The sequence below is a fragment of the Antechinus flavipes genome, chromosome 4, assembly GCF_016432865.1.
Source record: "Antechinus flavipes isolate AdamAnt ecotype Samford, QLD, Australia chromosome 4, AdamAnt_v2, whole genome shotgun sequence".
Taxonomy (NCBI): domain Eukaryota; kingdom Metazoa; phylum Chordata; class Mammalia; order Dasyuromorphia; family Dasyuridae; genus Antechinus; species Antechinus flavipes.
The window spans coordinates 18,052,794-18,072,315 of record NC_067401.1 but is presented as its reverse complement, the minus strand read 5'-3'; the positions used below and the strand labels follow the sequence as shown (position 1 = coordinate 18,072,315).

Sequence of the window (19,522 nt, the reverse complement as noted above, 5' to 3'; positions counted from 1 at the left end):
GATCACTGGAATTGGGGGGAATCCCCCCAACTAACGCCTCGGAGCCTCTGCTAATAGCCTGCTCGGGTACCTGGCTCACCTCCCTTAAGAATGGAGCGATCGGGCTCACGTTTGTACAGCCTTTTGAGCTCTAAAAGAATATATATGTATATGCATATATTATATGTGTGTGCGAATACACATATGTGTATATATAAGCATGTATAACGCATGTGTCATATAAACAGCACGTGCATCTATATATGTACACACGAACACAAGTAAGTCAATGTGTGTATGTTACATGTAATATATACTGCAGGACAGCTAGTAGTGGGGAGTTCCGGCTCTGGAGTCAAGAAGACTCATCTTCCTCGGTCCAAATCTGGCCTCAGACACTTATCACATAGACTGTGTGAGGCCGGGCAAGTCATTTCACCTGGTTTGCCTGGGTCTTCATCTATAAAAATGAACTAGAGAAGGAAATGGCAAATGACTCCAGTAGCTTTGCTAAGAAAACCCAAATGAGGTCACAAAGAATTGGAAACGATTGAAAAATGACAAGAAAAAGAGTCTATGTGAACACACACAATATAAATAGCATATATGTATATGATATATACAGATATGTATATTGCACTACATGTAACATAAATAGCACGTGCATTATGTGTATGTTACATGTAGAACATAAATAGTTTAGGGCAATTATACATGTGCCACATATATGTATTTTACATGTACACACAGTAGAAACAAGATTCATCCATATTATATGTGTGTTACATGTGTGCATGATATGAGTAGGTGTATATATTACATGTATATTGCATATACTCATTACACATACATATAATAGTATATATACATATATTAGATAGGCATGTACACATAACATATACCTATATGCACATTGTGTGTATATATACACACTGTATACATATATGTATACGTGTACACTCTATACATATATGTACGCACATGTGTATAATATGTATAAATATATAAATATGTACATTAATAATATATGTAAATATGCATATGTGTAACATACATGTGTGCATATTTATGGGCTGTCATGCATACCTAGTATTTATAGCATATTTGCACAGTACGTATACATAGATTAAAGATATACATAGCTATATATAGTATATACACAGATACATAGATTAAAAACATATAGGTATCATCTCTAATAAATGCACGTGTGTATATATGTACATATGTGTAAGTGTACATGCATATGCACATATCTCATAATAATCCCATGCTATTATAAAAAGAAATATTATTATAATTATCATCCCCTATTTACAGATGAAGCAACTGAGGCTTCAAGCAGTTAAGTGGCTTGCCCAGGGTCAGACAGCCGGGAAGTATCTGTGGTAGAATTCAAATTCAGTTCTTCCCTCCTCAGGTCCAGCACTCTAGCCAATACACTGCTAAGCCCACGTAGGTCTGGACTATTTCCCTTCCACTAGCCACGATCTCCACCTGAGCAAACATGGCATCCCAGTTGGTCTTCCTGCTTCCATCCGGGACGACCCTCTCTGAGTAACAGGAGACTAATCAATGTTTGTTGATGTTGGCATTGAGGATGACTAATGAGTTGAAGACAGATTTGGGCTGGGAAAAAAAGGACAAACTCCCTAAGAATTAGAGCTTCTGGTGCTTTTATTTGTGGTCCCAAAGAATGGAAACCAAAGTGGATGCCCTCGTTGGGGAACGGCTGAACAAACTGGGTGACCCCGATGTAATGGAGTGTGACTGAGCTGTGAGAAATGAAGAGGACAAAGACCCAGAGCATCATGGGAACAGTGATACAGCTTGGGGTGGGCAGAACCTGGAACACAAGGGTCCTACAATATGCAACTGGAAAGAACCAAAGAAAAGAAATTGAATGCTGGGTAATTAAAACGACAAAGCTCTGCAAGAAGAAAAGAGAAAATGCTCCTCCTTCTCTTATTTGCAGAGGTGGGGGGGCCATGGGTGTGAAACACTGTTTATAATGTCAGATGTGGTAGTTTTCTTAAACTGCTTTTTCCCTCTTTTTTTTTTTCTTTCCTTTTAAAAAACAATTCTTTATCACATAGGCCCTTGGGTCAGAGAGAAGGGAGGAATACATTCCAAAATTAAAGTATATGAAAAAAATAGATCTATATTCTTTAATTAATTACATTTTGGTCTTAGTTTATTGAAGCAGCTAGAGCTCCAGACCTACCTACAGTCAAGAGGATTCATCTTGTTCCCGAGTTCAAATCTGGTCTCTGATACTTACTAACTCTGTGACCTCACTTTATTCCTGTCTGCCTCAGTTTCCTCACCTGTAAAATGAGCTGGAGAAGGGAATGGCGAACTACTCCAGCATCTTTGCCAAGAAAACCCAAATGGGGTCATGAAGTATTAGACACAACCAACATTTTATTCGTTTGTTTATTCGTTTGTTTGTTCGTTTCAAGGATTATAACTGTCCTACAGCCTGCTTGTTGAGACAGTGAGCTCCCGGGCACTGGAAGTGCTTAAGACTAGATCACAACTTGTCTGGTTTTCTGGGGATAGAACCTCGGACTAGATCATCCCTAAGATCCCCTTTATCTTGAGGATTCTGTGAATTTACCAAAATATTTATTTGTAGATGGAGAGAAAAGAGGGAAAGAAAATAGATTTTTGTCGATTAAAAAAAACAACAACCCAGAAATTGACATTTAAAAACTAGCCGGTAAACTAGGACTCACAGACACCAAGGAGAGGAGATCCAGGGATTCTGGGTCTGGCCCTGGGCGTCGAGGCCCTGTGGTCCAAGCCCCTCCTTCGGGACCCAGAGAACTGGAAAGCCGTGGGCAGCAAGTGGCAGTCAGGACAAAACCACATCCTCGGAAGCCAGGGCCAGCATTCTTTCCCCATCAATACCCCGTCACGCTCCCTCCCGCTCCCGGGATCGCACACATGCGAGAGCCAGAAGGAGACTCATAAACCATCCCTTAGTTCGGTCCCCTCGTTTTACAGACGAAGAACTGTAAGACGAAACGGCTTGCCCCGGGTCACATAGGAAGCAGCAAAGGGAGGATCTGGGGCCCTGGGGGAGAGGAAGAGGGGGCATGGAGGGACCAGACCCAGGGCACGCGGGCAGCGGGGAGGAGCCTATTAAAAAGCTAAGCATAAACCTCGGAGATTTTGACTCAACAGGTCTGGCTGCCCTGGATGCCAAGAACTGCTATCTCAGCCCCTCGAGGGAAGGGCCAGAGTGCCCGGGCAACTGCCCCCATCCCCCACCCCGTGAGTCACTGCAAGATGGGGTACAAAGAGGCTGTTCAGAAAGAATGTGGGCAAGCCAACGAGCCGACAGCGAGAGACAGGGAGCCCTTGGCTGCAGAAAACGGGTTTCAAATGTCTCCTTCATTAAAAGTCTCCACACGCCCCACTACGCTGCCCCGCAGTGGCTCTCGACCCCATGATTCGACAGCCAGCCTTGACCGGGGACTTTCTGGATGACTCGATTCCGCTCGCAAGGCTGATCTCAATCCTTATCCTTCAAATGACCCAAGCCGAGGCTCCGTGCCTCAGTTTCTCCCCTAGCACCCAAGGGCATAACTACCGCCCCCAACACTTCATTATTCCTCTTAATGAAGCACTGGAGAGGGGCAGTAACCAAAGCAGCGGATGATTGTGCTGCCGTTTCAAGGACTCCGAGGTCCGGCTCAGAGGCCCCCTCCTCCAGGAAGCCTTCCGAATCCCGGCTCAGAGGCCCCCTCCTCCAGGAAGCCTTCTGAATCCCTCCAGCCAGAAATTCTCTCAGCTTGAGTAACTTGAAGGGTTGTTAATCAGCCGTCAGCCCCATCGGACTCTGGATGACCCCCTCTGAGGTTTTCTTGGCAAAGACGCCGGAATGAGCGGCCATTTCCTTCTCCCGCTCATTTCCCAGATGAGGAAACGGAGATAAGCAGGGTAAAGCGATCCGGCCGGGATCACGAACTAGTAAGTGTCCGAGGCTAGATTTGAATGCAGGTCTGTCGGACTCCGGACCTGGTGCTCCATCCACTGCATCACCCAGCCGCCCTGTGTTCCACGTACTAGGGATCCCATCAATGTCTCTAGAAGGGATTCAGTGGGAATGGTTTGGGAAGCATCGCCCATACTCCTCCCCACCCAGCGGGGACACTCCTCCCCAGCCCTACTGGGGTTCCCTGCAAGAGAGTCTGGGAGGAGCCCGTGGCCAGGGCAGCCGCACGTGGCCAGAGCCCCTCGCCTTAATCTCCTCACTTACCGTCACCCTGACCCTCAGACCTCGTCTGTTCCCCGCTCCAGCCACAGGCTGGGAAAAGCAACAGGCAGGAAGGCGGGAGCCGTGGCGTCCCCTCGTTCTGCAGCGGACAAACTGTTTTTGTTTGTTTTTAAACACTGATATTCTGTCTTCCCGGTTTAAAAAGGCCAGGGGGAATGGAACGGAAATAAAGGAAGAAAGAGAGAAAGAGTCCGGGTGTCTATTCTGGGCTCCGGCTAAAGCAGAGGATGTGATTTCCAGGGACTGAAAGGCTTGGCACTGAGGGGGCTGCTCGGGGCGAAAGAGGAAGCCGTTAAGTTGTTTAGGCCCCAAATTTATGCCTTGTTAATAAAAAACAGCCTGGGACGGGCATTAAAAAAAAAACAAAACTTTCTGCCTAAAAGGGAAACATTTCATTAACATTTCCTCTGAAAACATGACTTTAATGACAATCCCTGCCCCCGTACACCCAATGGGGTGGGGGGAATGAGGGAGAAGGGGCCGAGGGGAAGGGAAGAGGGAGTGAAGGGTGCAGAGGGCCTTCTTTTAGCTGCTTTAATATTCATTTTCCCAGCATCCCTTTCTCTTCTGGCCCATGGGAAAGGTCAGGGGAAGGAAGAATTCCCAAGGAGGCAGCAGTCTGGAGCAGAGGCGCTGGACAGAACCCAGCCTCTGAAATCAAGAGGGCCCGACTTCAAATTCCAGCCCTGATGCTTATTCTCTGTGAGACCTGCCGCAAATTGTTCTGCTCCGTGAGGGTCGTTCTTCTCTGCGGCAAGGGTTGGTCTGGATGGTCTGCTCTGTCTCCAGGATCTGATTATTCCTGGCTGTGTGAGCCTGGGCAGGTCACTTACACTCCGACTGCCTCAGTTTCCTCCTACGTCACATAGGGATAACAGCACCTGATTTCTAGGGTTGTTGTAAAGATCGAACAGTGCTCCGTGAAGCTCGAAGCATGACTTAAATGTTCCCTTTTATCATTTTGACTGAGAACACAGCCGAGAACCTAAATGGGGACAAGATCCGAGCCCTCCAAGAGGCCCGGGATCCGAGTCACGCCTATTTTGGTGGGTCTGGGATCTCACCGATGTGGGAGCTCCTACTCTCTGACCCCACTCCCACAATTCCTTTGTGGGTCCTTCTCTCTTGACATGGCGCAGGGAGCCAAGGGAGAAGATGGACTGCCTAGCTGTTTGCTGGCATCCTTCGCTTGCAGTGCATGACTGACCCACCTCAGGACCTTAAGGCAGGGAATGTGGAAGGAACATAATCTCCAAAGATAGAGAACTGAGTTCAAATCAACCTTAGATAAGTCACTTAACTGCCTTTCTCCATCCGTAATATAACAGAGTTGGACCAGAGGGCCTCCGAGGCCCCGCTCTGATGATCCTGGGTCACTTGTCCTCTTTGGGCCTCAGTTTCCCTGTCTGTAAGATGATAGAGATCGACTCAACAGCTTTCCAATTGAGAATCTATGATCTTATGACTCGATTTACTCTGCCTTTTCCCCCACTCTCAGGGAATGGGTAATCTACTTACAACCAGGCTGGATTTTTATTTTATTTTATTTTTAAAATCAATAATCCCTTTAGGGGATCAGTCCTGAACACAGAGGTAGCATCGCCAAGAAACCACATGTGACATAATTTTAAAAGGCTGTAAAAGAGAATTTGATAAAAATCCAAGAAAAATGCTTTATCCCAACAACAGATTATAGATTTTAAAGATGGAAGGAGACTCAGAAATCTTTCACTTTACAGAGGAGGAAACTGAGTCCCAGAAGAAGGTAAAAAACAGAGCTGAGCTCAGGGCCATTTTCTCCAGTTCTTTTTTTCTCCATACAGATAGGAAGTTCCACAGGAATTCAGAGACGGGAGGGATGTGATTGGCCTGGGTGGTCAGGGACGACAGCACGGAGGAGGTGAGATTTATAAAGAAGGGGTGGGTCAGAGAGAAAAACAGAGACAGGACAGACACAGAGAGACAGAGACACGGAGAAAGAGACAGATTCTGAGAGAGACAGAGAGAGAGATGGAAAGAGACACAGACACAGACACAGAGAGAGACATAGAGAGAGACAGAGACACAGAGGGAGACAGAGACAGAGAGAGAAAGAGAGACAGACACACAGAAAGAGACAAGAGATACGGAGAAAAAGATTCTGAGAGAGAGACACAGAGAGAGAGATTCAGAGGGAGAGATGGAAAGAGACACAGACACAGACACACAGACACAGATACACAGAGAGACAGAGAAAGAGAGAGACAGAGACAGAAAGAGACAGGCACATAGAAAAGGAGAAAGACAGACATGGAGAAGGAGACAGAGAGAGAAAGAGAGACAGACACACAGAGAGACAAGAGACAGACAGAGAGGAAGAGAGACACAGACACAGAGAGGGAGACAGAAACAGAGACAAAAAAGGAAGCAAGAGACAAAGAGAAAGAGAGAGAGAAGGAAGTGAGAAACAGAGGGACAAGAAAGAGATAGATAGAGACAGAGACAGAGAGAGAAGGAAGAGATCGTGTGGGCACGTGAGTACAGGTGGAGGGCACTGGACCAAAGACTGAGATGGTAACAAGATGGAATATTTGGCGACAGCGAGAATCACAAGCCCTAGTGCTCCAGCTGGGAGGACCTCAGAGACAGCCTGCTCCAGATCTTTCCAAATTCAGTGCCTTCGCTGTCGGGCGGGCAGTGAGAGGCAGGGCCTGGACCCAATCCCAGGTCCTCGGACTGCAGGGTTCTAGCCACTGGGCCCCACGCCCTCGTGAAGAGGAAGCCCGTTCAGGTGGCATTAGATCAGGCTGCAAGGGCATGACAGAGTCAGACTGTAGAGGACCTTGAATGCCGGGATGAGGACTCGACCCTGGAGGGTACGAGGAGCCGCTGAACCGGAACCGCAAGTGCAAAGTGGCATTTTAGGAAAACTTCCGCCGGTGGCCGTGCGCAGGGAACGCTGACCCCCGGGAGAGCCGGCGGCACCTCCAGCCGAGCTGGGCGCACGCCCTCAATAGAGGCTTGTTGAACGAACAAAGCAGCAAATTCCCGTTCCCGGGGGCAGATGCACAATGGGTGAATGTTACCCAAGAAGCTCCGGGCAGGAGGCCAGGGGCTCGCCCAGCCCAAATTCCAAAGTCTAGAAAGAGTAGAACGGCAGCTTCGCTTTCTCCCAGAGCACCCTTCGCTTCCTCTCCTCGGCACCCAGAGACCTTCCTTCCCCCATCCCGGCTCCGGCCAGCCCGCCCTCCGGAGGAGGGAGAAAAGGCTCATGGGAACACGGATCACGGATGGGAAGACATCGCAGAGGCCGTTTCATCCAACCTCTTCTTTCTTACAGAGAAGGAAACTGAGGTCCGGCGAGGGGAAACGACAAGCTCCTGGCTTTAGAGCTTGTACAGATGGGTCCGGAGGCAGTAAATAACTCACCCAGAATCGCCCACTGGGCAGCATGCAGATGAGCTGCTCACAGTCCCGTGGGCACGCAGGATGGACCCACAAGGAGGAGCCACAAGGAGCTGAACTTGGAGTCAGAAGACGGGGCTCGAATCCTGGCCGTTCCTGCCTCACGGCTTCTCCGACTCTAGCCGGTCTTGGAAGGAACCTTCAACACCATCTGGTACAATCTCTCCATTTTACAGATGAGGCTGCTGAGACTGCGCCTTGCCCAAATGCACACGGGTCACCAGGATCAAAGGCAGATTTCGAACTCGGGGCCTTTGACTCCCACTATCCCACAGCGCTTCTCAATTATTCCAGAATTTAAGGGCAGGGGCAAGAACCGCCCTTCTTTCTTTCCTCAGTTTGTTCCATGAGTCCGGCCCATAGAGAGGGAAATGATGGAGAACAGGAAAGTCGGTTCTAGGTGCCAGAGAGAGCCCCACTCTGGTGGCCAGGAATCCTCCAGATTTCCCTCCATCTTCACTCTTTCCTTCCGGGCAGCTGAGATTTCTCCCCCGGCCGGCCCCGGCCGAGGTCTCCTCCCCTAACCCTTCACGGGGGTCTGGATGACAGCCCGTCTATACTCAGGGCTGAGCTACAGGATCCTCGATAAAGAACCCAAGTAAAAAGGAAATAAGAAATGATTTCTAGTCTCCTCCACCCCTTTCCGCCATGATCCGTCCCGAGCTTGGGGGCCGGTTTTCGCTGGATCACATTTAGCCCTGGGGGAAACTGAGGCACAAGGTAAGACTGTTGCTATAGAATCAGGCTCAGTGGCCGCTCAGCTTTTTCTCACGGCCGCCCATCGTTCTGGGAACCCCTGGGCCGGGTTGGAGGCTCATCCTCCCGCAGGTGTGCTCCCCCCCAGCGGCCGGGCGCAGCTCGGGGCCCCCGGCCTCCTGCCTGGCCAGCCCGCTGCGGCCGGCGTCTCTTCCCCAGGATCCAGGCCCCCACCCCTGCAAGGGCAGTAAATTCTGCTGTCTCATGGTCTCCTGGAGCCCACAGGGACCATCCACCCCGGCAGAGCTGCAGGCGTCCGGGAGGGGGAGGGGGCAGGAAGGGGCCCAGCGGCCCCAGTGGGGACCACGTCTGACAAGGGGCAGAGAGCGTCCCCGCACAAGCCGGAGCCCTCGGGCTGCCAGGCTCCCCCTCCCTGGTCCCCAGAAAGGATGCCGAGAGCCCGGGTGCGCCGGGCAGGCATCGGCCACCCCGCTCCTGCCCCGGGAGTCGGGATGGGGGAAGGGGGGTGGCGCCGGCCGCGAAGCCCACAGACCCACTTAACAAAGAGCCGCCCCGGCGTGGGCAGGCTCCGGCCCCTGGCACAAGCAAGGGGGCATCTGGCATCCCCCGTCCCCCCGCACACACCCACACGCGGCGCTCTCGGGGCCCTCCTCCTTGGCGGGCACCCCCGGCCCCCTGACGCGCAATCCGAGCCAGCTCAAGGACAATGCTTCTCCCCCACCCGCTCCCCAAATGCCCGGCCTCGCCGAGCCCCTCCGAGCCCACCGGCGCCTCCCCCGGACCAGCCCTCCCCCACCCCCTCCTTTGTTGCCAGTAGGGGCCGGGGTTTCCACGCCGCGGGCAGCCCCGGCCCCCATCCTGCCCGGCCCGCCGTCCGCCTACCTTCTTCCTGCCTGCGTCGGTCCTCTGCATCCAGATGGCAAGGCGGCCGGGCCGGGCCGGGGCTGGGCGCTGTCCTCCCTCCTAGCCCGCCTGGCCGGCCGGCCTCGCCAAACGCTGGCCTCCCCGCCTCCCTGCCCCTCCCTCCCGGGTTCTTGTGGGGGAGGAGGAGGAGGAAGAGGACAAGGAGGAGGACGAGGAGGAGGAGGACGAGGAGGAGGAGGAGGAGGAGGAGGAGGAGGATGCTGCCGCAGCAGCCCCGGCCCCGAGAGCAGGCTGGCCAGCCCCGGAGTCGGCGCCGCGCCGCGTTGCGCTGCGCTGCCCTGGGAGATGGCTAGGGTGGGAGGCAGCCGGAGGCTGGCGGGCAGAGGCTGGCTGCTGGGCAGGCTGCGGGGCGGGCAGCAGAGGGTCCCGCCCCCCCCGCCCCGCCCCGGCTCCGCTCCGGCCCCTCCTCCCGCCCGGCCCCGAGCCTCGGGCTGTGCTGCAGGCGTGCGGGCGGGCCCCCGAGGCTGTCCGGCCCGGCCCTGCCCAGCCCTGCCCGGCCCAGGCCAGTGGGCTCTGCCCGCTCCGCGGCCGCTCCTCAGCCAGCTGCGGCTGCGGCGGCTGCTCCCGCCTGAAACAAAAGGGGAAGGAGCCGAGCGGAGGGAGGGAGGGGCCGGCCAGCTGTTGGCAGGAAGCATTCCCTTGGTTCTCAGGCCGCGGAGCCGCCAGAAAGACACCCGGGAGGGCGGAAATGGCCGCTCCGCGCGCTTGGTTCCCAGGGCTCCTCCCCGGGAGAATAGAAGCTCCTCGAGGGCAGGGTTTGTGGTTTTTTGACTTTCTTTGCATCCCCAGCGCTTAGCCCCCGGCCGGCATATAGCAGGCACTTCATAATGCTGGAGTGCCGTGAGATACAGCACATGGAGTGATTTGGGGTCAGAAAAAAATCGGGTTCAAATCCTGCCTCGGACCTCTGACAAGTTCTGGTTGTGTGGGTGGTCACTTGATCTCAGTCTTAGAAAATTCCCTCAGGCTTCTCTACTGAGAGTAGGCCAGGGGCTACTTGTATTGGGGGAAGTAATTCCTATTCTGGGAGTTCCAGATAATGATGAGCTCCAAGCTTTCCTATGTTCATGGATCCCTGTTAACGCAGAACCTCTATGACCTTTGACAAGTTACTTCTCTTTGGGCCTCAGTTTCCCATCTGTAAAAGAAATAGCCTCTGAAGACCTTTCTGCCTCTAGATCTCCGACCCCCGGACAAAGATAGGAAAGGTTCTGCGTTTCTCAGCCCTCCATTTTTCTGTCTTCCAAGACAACTTTCCCTTTGACTTTGTGAGGTTCAGAAATGGGGAGGGGTCACCATTTAATAAAAAAGCTGGAGAGCTCTCTAGAAGCAAAGCAAAGTTTATTATAGATTCTCTAGAGAATCAGGCGGCCCACCGGTCCTGACCCTCATCCTCATTGGCTGAGGAGCTTACATTCTAAAGGCGGGAACTACCCAAGAAATTGAACTTGACCAATAAGTACAGAGTTGCCCATGTTTGACTGAGATAGAAAGACGCTGATGTCATGGGAGGAGAGCAGGAAGGGGACGTAGGTAGGCCCTTGACTCAATCTTCAAAGTCCTTGAGGCCTGCTCCAACTCTGAAGTAGATGAAGCCTTCCTCGATTTTCACACCTGTCTCGAAAGATCTCACCTCATCTCGTTCAACTTGATCTAGTTCAAACCAGGACACACAAATTTGTTTCCTTCAACTAATAATCTTGACCCAAGACAAAGGCAGGCTACTGACCAAGTGGCTACACCAACATCTAGGATTATTTAAAAGCCAACCAGCAAGACCTATCATTTCACCTTCATATTGTACAGTTATATAGCCTGCTTTATATGTGCAGGTGTGTGTGAATCTACAAGCAGCTCTATAAAGCACTAGAGCAGCCATCATCCCAAGACCATGCCTTCAGACAAGAAAACTGAGGCAGAGAGAGATTCAGTGATTAAATTGTCCAACACCACACAGCTAGCAAATGCCGAAGGCAGGAGTCAAACTCACATTGTCCTCGCTCCAAGGACTGGTCATGGAGCTGCTCTATTTTAGCTGATTGTAGTTTTGATTTTTTAAAATATTATTTTATTTTTTAATTTATGGAATAAAACAATCATTTCCATAACATATATGAATCTATATGAAACACACACATATACATATATTCCTTGTACCTTAAACCAGAAATCTACTATGCATAACTTGCTATTCCTTTCAAATGTAAAATAAAATTATCATGTAAATTTTTGTTATTTCTTAATATACCCTACTCCAAGTTGCCATTTCCCTTGTAGCAAAAAGAAAGAAGAAAAAAAAGAGAAAAAGCAAAAAACTTACCTGAAATCAATTCCATCTGTGGTCTAGTGAGCTTGATTTGGCGTCAGAAGTCAGAGTTGGAGCCCTTCCTTTCTTCCTCTTAAGAGTTGTGGGAACTTGGGTAAAACACACAGAAAAGCTGGGGTCTAGTAGGAAACTGGAGAACCTGGGTCCAAATATAGGCTCTGTTACGTACTATGTGACTTTGAGCAAGTCATTTAACCACCTGGCCTCAGTTTCCACATCTGTAAAAAGAGTTAGACTAGGTAAGGTTTAAGATCCTCGAGCCTTTGAACCTGTTTCCTCAATAGTTAATAAACAAAAAAAGGGGGGACAAGGGGCCTGAGTAGGAACTACTCCATTGAAACCTTAGAGGTCATTATTCAGTTGACATCACTGTGGGATTGTTAACCTAAGCATTTTCCTACTCAGGGTCAACTCTCTAGCACCAATGGGAACAGCAGAAATTTCTCCTTCCTCCCTTTTCTGCACCTCTCATCCGTGGCCCGTTCTTTTCCCACCTCCAGGGCTAGTCCATGTTCTTCTAGTCTGGCTCAGCCCAGCATTTATCCTTCTTTCTTATGACTCAGATTGTTAGAGATTCAAGGTGTGGCTGCATTATAGTCAGAGCCTCCTCACAGCAAAGTCTTCAAGACTCTCTAATGATGAAATATTCAGGTGCTCTGCCAGGCAGTGAGGAGATTTTGTGGGACAAAGAACTTCCTGATACTTCTTAAAATACATGATATAGATAGCTGTACACAAGCCCAGGAGAACTACATCCTAGCTAAAGTAAAAAGTTTGAGGATATAGCAAATGGGCTTAGAGTCTGTGAGTTACCATTTTGCCATTTGTCCCCTTTAAGATTGAGAACACTTTCCCCTGGACACTCTGTGTGTGTGTGTGTGTGTGTGTGTGTGTGTGTGTGTGTGTGTGTCTTTCTATCTGTCTCTCTCTCTCTTCTCTTTCTCTCTCTCTCTCTCTCTCTCTCTCTCTCTCTCTCTCTCTCTCTCTCTCTTTCTCTCTCTCTTCTCTTTCTCTCTCTCTCTCTCTTTCTCTCTTCTCTTTCTCTCTCTCTCTCTCTCTCTCTCTTCTCTTCTCTCTCTTTCTCTCTCTTTCTCTCTTCTCTTTCTCTCTCTTGTGTGTGTTTCTGTCTCCTCTCTGCATATATATTTACATATATGTATATACATATATACATAGAGAATGAGTGTGTTTGTGTGTGTGTGTGTGTGTGTGTGTGTGTGTGTGTGTGTGTGTCACTGATTTGGGGAAGATATTTTGTACCAAGTATTCTTATCATATGACCTTAGAAATACCCTTTTTATGTTAGTTGAGTCCGGTTGATTAATTGATAGCCACAGATAATCATGATGGTGGTGGTGAAAACACACTGGTAGGGGCTCATAAGATATATTGCAAGGAGAGAACAGTATTCACCTTTTGAGAGCTAACCTTAGGTCCCCTGTGGGAAAATGCAGCAGCCATGTTCTGGAGACCCAGCCTGCCAGTTTGAGTGTGAATTGGGGGAATAGTTTCTGATGTTGAACCATGGATTTGATCAAGCTCTTCGGTGGGAGACTTTCTTTTCTACATCTTCAGAAGCTATGGCTAATGCACCCATTGGTGTGATTCCCAGGCCACATTTCCATAGCAGTTGCTTCCTGAGATGATGGCACAAATGGGCCTTGGCCACTGTCAAGTCACAAACGGCATTTGAGGAACAGTTGATGTTGGTGGTGTGAGGAAGGCAGGCTCTTCTTCACAATGATCGTTCTCTGTATTGATGTCTGTAAGAGACTGGAAGCAGGGCCAGAGGTCTGGAGACCACGGCTATTTCCCAGGCTCTCAGATTCGGTATCTTTGGCTACGTCCATCATGGTCTGAGGGAAGGTGTTGATGGAGGTTTAACTTGCGTGGCAGGAGCTGCTTCCCAATTTTCCTCCAGATGGCTTTAGCCAAACTCACCCAAATGCTCCATAGTGGATTTGTAGAATAGAAGTACCTTGAAGGCAGGGGGTGGTCTCTCCTTCTCCCCCATTAGAACGTGAGTTTTCATTTTTTGTCTTTTGACCTAGAATCGCATCTTACTCAAAATACCAGAGAACATCAGAGATTTAGAGCTAGAAGAACGCTGAAGGTTGCCTGGTCCAACCATCTTGTTCTAGAGGTGAGGAAGCTGGGACCTAGAGAAGAGAAAGGCTTCCCTGGAACATACAGGAAATAAATGGCAAGGCCAGATGTGACTCCTTAGTGCCTTCAGTATCAAAGACTCTCATTGACATTTTGGGGGGCAGGCGATTGGAGTTAAGTGACTTGACAAGGGTCACACAGCTAGTGTCTGAGGTTGGATTTGAATTCAGATCCTCCTGACTCCAGGGCCAGCACTCTATCTAATTTGTCCCCTAGCTGCTCCTTCTGATTGGCATTTAAGGCTCCTCCCAGTCTACCTGCAACCTACCTTTCCAGGCCTATTATACACAGAATCAGGGCACTCCAATGCATGGAGCATGGAAATATCTTTGGGTGACTGATAGGGAAGCAGACACCTCTGACCTCTTTTATTCTCACCCTTCCTTAAGGGAGACTTTAATTCCTGCCAGGAACGGCAGCAGAAGGTCAAGGCCAGAGGCCACTCTGTTCTTCCCAGAGGGAGGGAAAGTTGGGCTGGAATTCTGTCTGCTCCCTCACCTAGTGTTAGAAGGGGCAATGGGATTTTCAGGTTCAGGCTAACTTCTGACTGATGTCTAATTATTGGGGAAAGCAAAGCTCATTGGGTATAGGAAGTGTTTCATTCTTCGTAGTTGTATTACCAGTGCCTATGACAGTTCCTGGAATACACTAGGGGTTTTACAAATACTTCATTGATTATAATAAGAATTCCTTCTGAATACGGATTGGACCTGATAGCTACTAAGATTCCTTCTTTCTTCTAAAAATTCCATGACTCTACATTTTTTCTTGAGAGAGAGAGAGAAAGAGAGAGAAAGAGGAGAGAGAGAGAAATGAGTGGATGACTAGATAGATAGATAGATAGATAGATAAATAGATGGGTGGTTGGATAGGTGGATGGATTGATGAATGAATAAATAGATGGATGGATGGGTAAGTGGATAGATGAATGGACAGATGAATGAATAGTAGGTAGATAAATGGAGAGGTAGGTGGGTGGATGGATGGATGAATGACTAGACAGGCAGATGATTAGATAGGTAAGTAAATAAAAGATGGATGGATGGATGGATGGATGGATGAATAGATAGGTAGATAGATGAATAGACAGATAGATGGATAGATGGATAGGTGGATGGATTGATGAATGAATAAATAGATAGAGGAGTAGGTGGATAGATGAATGAATAGTAGATAGATAGGTCCATAAATGGAGGGGTGGATGGAAAGATGAATGAATTATATAGATAGATGAAGAGACAAGTAAGTAGATAAAAGATAAATGGATAGATGAATAGATAGATGTTAGATAGATTGATGAATGAATAAATAGATGAACAGATGGATGGATAGGTGGATAGATGAATGAATAGTAGATAGGTAGATGAAGAGGTGAATGGATTGATGAATGGATACACAGATGAATAGATATGTAAGTAGATAAAAGATAGAGAAATGAAAAGATGAATGGATGATATATGAGTGGGTGGGTGGATGAATGGATGGATGGATAAGTGGGTAGATGAATGGACAGATGAATGAATAATGGATAAATAGATGGATGGATAGATTGATAAATGGATAGATATGTGGATGGATGGATAAATGAATAGATAGATGGATGGATAGGTAGATAAATGAATGAATAGAGAGTCAAACAGACAGATGGATAGGTAAGTAGATAAAAGAGGGATGGACAGATGGATGAATAAGTAGAGAGAGATGGATAAATGAATAGATAGATAAATAGGTAGACAGAGAAAGAGATAGAAAGATGAATGAATAGATATATACATATACATATGTATATTTTGCATGTATTGATATATGTAGATGTTGTTTCTCCTATATAGTTAATCTTTTTTAGGATGGGAGCTATCAGACTTTTGTCTTTGTGTGTCACCTAGAGTCCCACATATAGTGGGAGCTTAACAAGTTCTTGTCAATTAAATGGTTCAAATGTTCTATCTTTTGGCCCCAAGTCCAGAACTCCTTTCCATAATATGATGTTGTACTTCTGGTAGATGTTTTATGAATTGCTGATTGAATGAATTGTGCCCCATTGGCCTAGATTTGGAGAATTTTTAGAGGAGTCTGGATAAAGACAGGAATAGGAACTGGATCTAGGATTTCATTCGGAACCCCCAGGTAGAGAAATTCCTTCTACCAAGATAGGTTGGCACCTGATCTGCTACTTACAGAATTAGAAAATTGTCTGGAGTTCTAAGAAGGGAAGTGACCGGCTCAGGGTCATGCAATAAGGATATGTTGGGGGTTGGACTTGAGCCCAGATTTTTATGGCTTGGAGGTGGACTCTCTATCCCCTCCAGTAATCATCTCCAATGCTCTGGGGAAACGAGAGGGGTCTTTTGGATTTTGAGGTGTCCAGGCCAAGGGCTCACCCCTAATCCAAAGAGCCTAGAACCCAGCTGTCACATTCCCTGGGTTGGGGCATTTAATCCCTGGGATCCCTGATTCTCTGTATCTTTGGGAAATTGATTAAAAGGACTAGCTGACAGCCGAAGAGACAGAAACAAGACCGAACCAAACAAAAACTAAAAAGGAGAAAAAATAGTTAAATGTGCCTAAGGAAGCTCCCAGCAGTCAAGGCATTAATTATCCCAGCCAAGCTAAGCCTGTGACAATGACGCACTTCAGTGTTTTGGTTTTTTTTTTAAGCCCACAGCTCTGCTGTGAAAAACCAAATTTTCCATTTGGAATTGAATGGGAGATACTGAACCCAGTGACTTGTGTATCTGGGACCACATCTTACTTTGGTCTTCAGGCCAAAATGCTTAGCTGAGATGCTGAATAAAACCTAAAATTGGTAAATTTGGATTATTCAGGGCCGTTAGAGTGAGAAGAATGGTGACTTGGAGTTAATTGGGGCCTGAGTTTGAATCCTGGATCTGAGTCTTGGGCAAATAATTTGACCTGGAAAATAATTTCCATCTGGAAAATGGGGAGAATAATCCTTGACATACTTATGCTATAGGGCTATTGTAATGAAAGACACAAGTGTAGGGTGAAAGAGGGCATTAGGGGGCAGTGCAGTGGATAGAGGACAGCCCTGAAATCAGGAAGACCTGAGTTTGAATTCAGCCTCATACACTGACCCTGAGCAAGTCACTTCACCCAATTTGTCTCAATTTCTTTATCTGTAAAATGAGCTGGAAAAGGAAATGGCAAGTTGCTGCAGTATCCTTGCCAAGAAAACCCCAAATGGGGTTGAGTTTGAAGCCTGTCTCTGCTATTTACTGTGTGATTTGGACTTTGGCAAATCCTTGTACCTCCAATTGAGGATAGTTTCTGAGGTCCCTTCTACTTCTCCCTCTAGCATCCTATAATGACTAGCTTATGCCTTAGGTGAATTACTTAATATCTCTTGCTTTGGTTTTCTGTCAAATGTGACTGTTGATCCAGATGACTTCTAGAGGTACCTTCTAGACCTACATCTATAAGCCTATAATGTCTAAAAGTCCTTTTTGGTTCTAAATCTAGAATCTTATAAAATCCCCTTTAAAAAATGGATTTTATTCAGAAAATCCTGGAAAGACTTACATGAACTGACACCAAGTGGAGTAGGTAGAACCAAGAGAATACAAGATTATATGATGGTTGATGGACTTGGTTCTTTTCAACAATAGGGTGATTCAAGCCAATTCCAATAGACTTAGGATGGAAAGAGCCATCTGCATCAAGGGAGAGATCTATGGAGATTGAATGTGGATCATATCATAGTATTTACTCCTTTTTGTTATTATTTGTTTACTTGTTTTTATTTCTTTCTCGTGGTATTTCCCTTTTGATTTGATTTTTACTGTGCAGCATGACGGATTTAGGAATATATTTAGATGAATTGCACATGTTTAACCTATATTGGATTGCTTGCTATCTTGGGGAGAGGGAGGGGGAAGAAAGGGAGGCAGTTTTGGAACACAATGTTTTGCAAAAATGAGTACATTTATTTGGAAAAATAAAATGCTATTAAAATATATTTTATTGACAGCTTTTGTCTTCGTATTATTATTTCTCATCCTATTCCACATTGAACTCTCCTTGTGACACAGAAAAAAAAATTAATCCAAAATGTTCATTAAGGAGACTGTATTTGACATTGTATAGGACAGAATGTTATATTGGGTGACTCACGCCAGATAGAAGCACTGTATGAGATGTATGAAATGAGGGGGAAGAAGAAAGGGCAGAACCAAATCCAAACCAAACCTCCTTCACCTTCTTTGTGTCACAGATCCATTTGATTGCCTGGTGAAGCCCTTCTTAAAATACAGTTTGCTGTCCAATTCACAATGGGAAAAAATGCTTAATTTTGGTTAGAAGTTAAGGAAAATCAGGTGTCATTTTCCCCTAAATTCACAGAAGCCCTGAAATCTGTGATGAGGCGGGGAGGTCTGTTGATCTCAGGTTAAGAATTTCTGAACTACAATTTTCAGACAAAGAAAACAAAACCATTTCTAGTCATGTGAAAAAAAAAAAAGCTCTAAATCACTATTGATCAGAGAAATGCAAATTAAGACAACTCTGAGGTACCATTACATGCCTCTCAGATTGGCTAAGATGACAGGAAAAGATGATGACGAATGTTGGGGGGATTATGGGAAAACTGGGACACTGATACATTGTTAGAGGAATTGTGAAGTGATCCAACCATGCTAGAGAGCAATTTGGAATTATGCCCAAAGGTTTATCAAACTGTGCACACCCTTTGATCCAGCAAAATCTCTAGTGGGCCTGAATCTCAAAGAGATCATAAAGGAGGGAAAGGGACTCATATGTGCAAAACTCTTTTGCATATATTTTGAAAATAAAGTTATTATTTCAAAAAAAGAATTTTTGAACAAAAAAAGAAAAGGGCCCCCCTCACTTTCCTGCCACAGAAATAACTGTAGTTAAATACTGTAGTAAAATAATACTGATAAAGTTTTTACAAATTATTTTTAATGAGGCGTTTGGAATCAGAAAGCCCTACGATCCCTTCAGCTCTCAATCGGTGATCTTATGGTCCATTGGATAAAAATGTCCAAATCACAATTTCTTCCTTTCAAACTTGCTGACTGGGACAGCTTTTTGGTTAGGCAGCAGACGGAGAGAAGTTAGTCACTTTTGGTTAACCGTGGAACAAGAATTGTGGGATGTCGGACCAAATCTGGGTCAAAGGAAAGCTCGGTTGGAAGAGACGGAGGGAGTGGGAAGTATTCCTAAGTTTATTACTTTTTCAGGTCGTGCTTGATTTTCATTAACCTGGACAGTTGAGGCTCAAGAAAGATTAGATTCCCATTCTCCAATGATCTCCAAGAACTCCGAGGGCAGAGCTCACCCCAGTATTGAAAGGGTGGGGGGTAAGGGTCATCTTCTGGTATAATGGTTTGAGGAGAATAATAATAATCTTAGAACATGGTTTGCAGTGAGCCAATGACTTATCCTTAGGGATTGTCCAGATAATCTTCATGAAGGTTAGGTCAGTCCCTGTGATCCCCTTTCGGGGCCTCAGCCATAGCTGCTTCCAGGCCTCCTTGGGAAAGAGGCAAAAAATGGACATCGTCATCATCCCTTTCCCCACAATGCATTGGACACATACTCTATTATCCTCTGAGAGAATCTGGCAAGACTTAGGTATGAGTAATATAGTGTCACCTTCGGCACAGCCCTTTCCCAAGTTATAACACAACTTTCTCTGTGAC

General features: G+C 47.0%; 1 protein-coding gene across 2 annotated transcripts in view; it reads right to left on the bottom strand.

The window, feature by feature from the left end:
• The window catches only part of CLIP2 (CAP-Gly domain containing linker protein 2), a 111,421-nt gene extending 101,933 nt beyond the window's left edge, over window positions 1–9,488 (bottom strand). Inside the window, exon 1 of one of the 2 annotated variants that reach the window (XM_051991953.1) lies at window positions 9,308–9,488. The gene's annotated coding sequence lies outside the window, so the exon portion shown is untranslated. The remainder of the gene's footprint in view (window positions 1–9,307) is intronic. The other variant, XM_051991954.1, reaches the window with a different exon arrangement.
• Window positions 9,489–19,522: the final 10,034 nt, after the last annotated feature.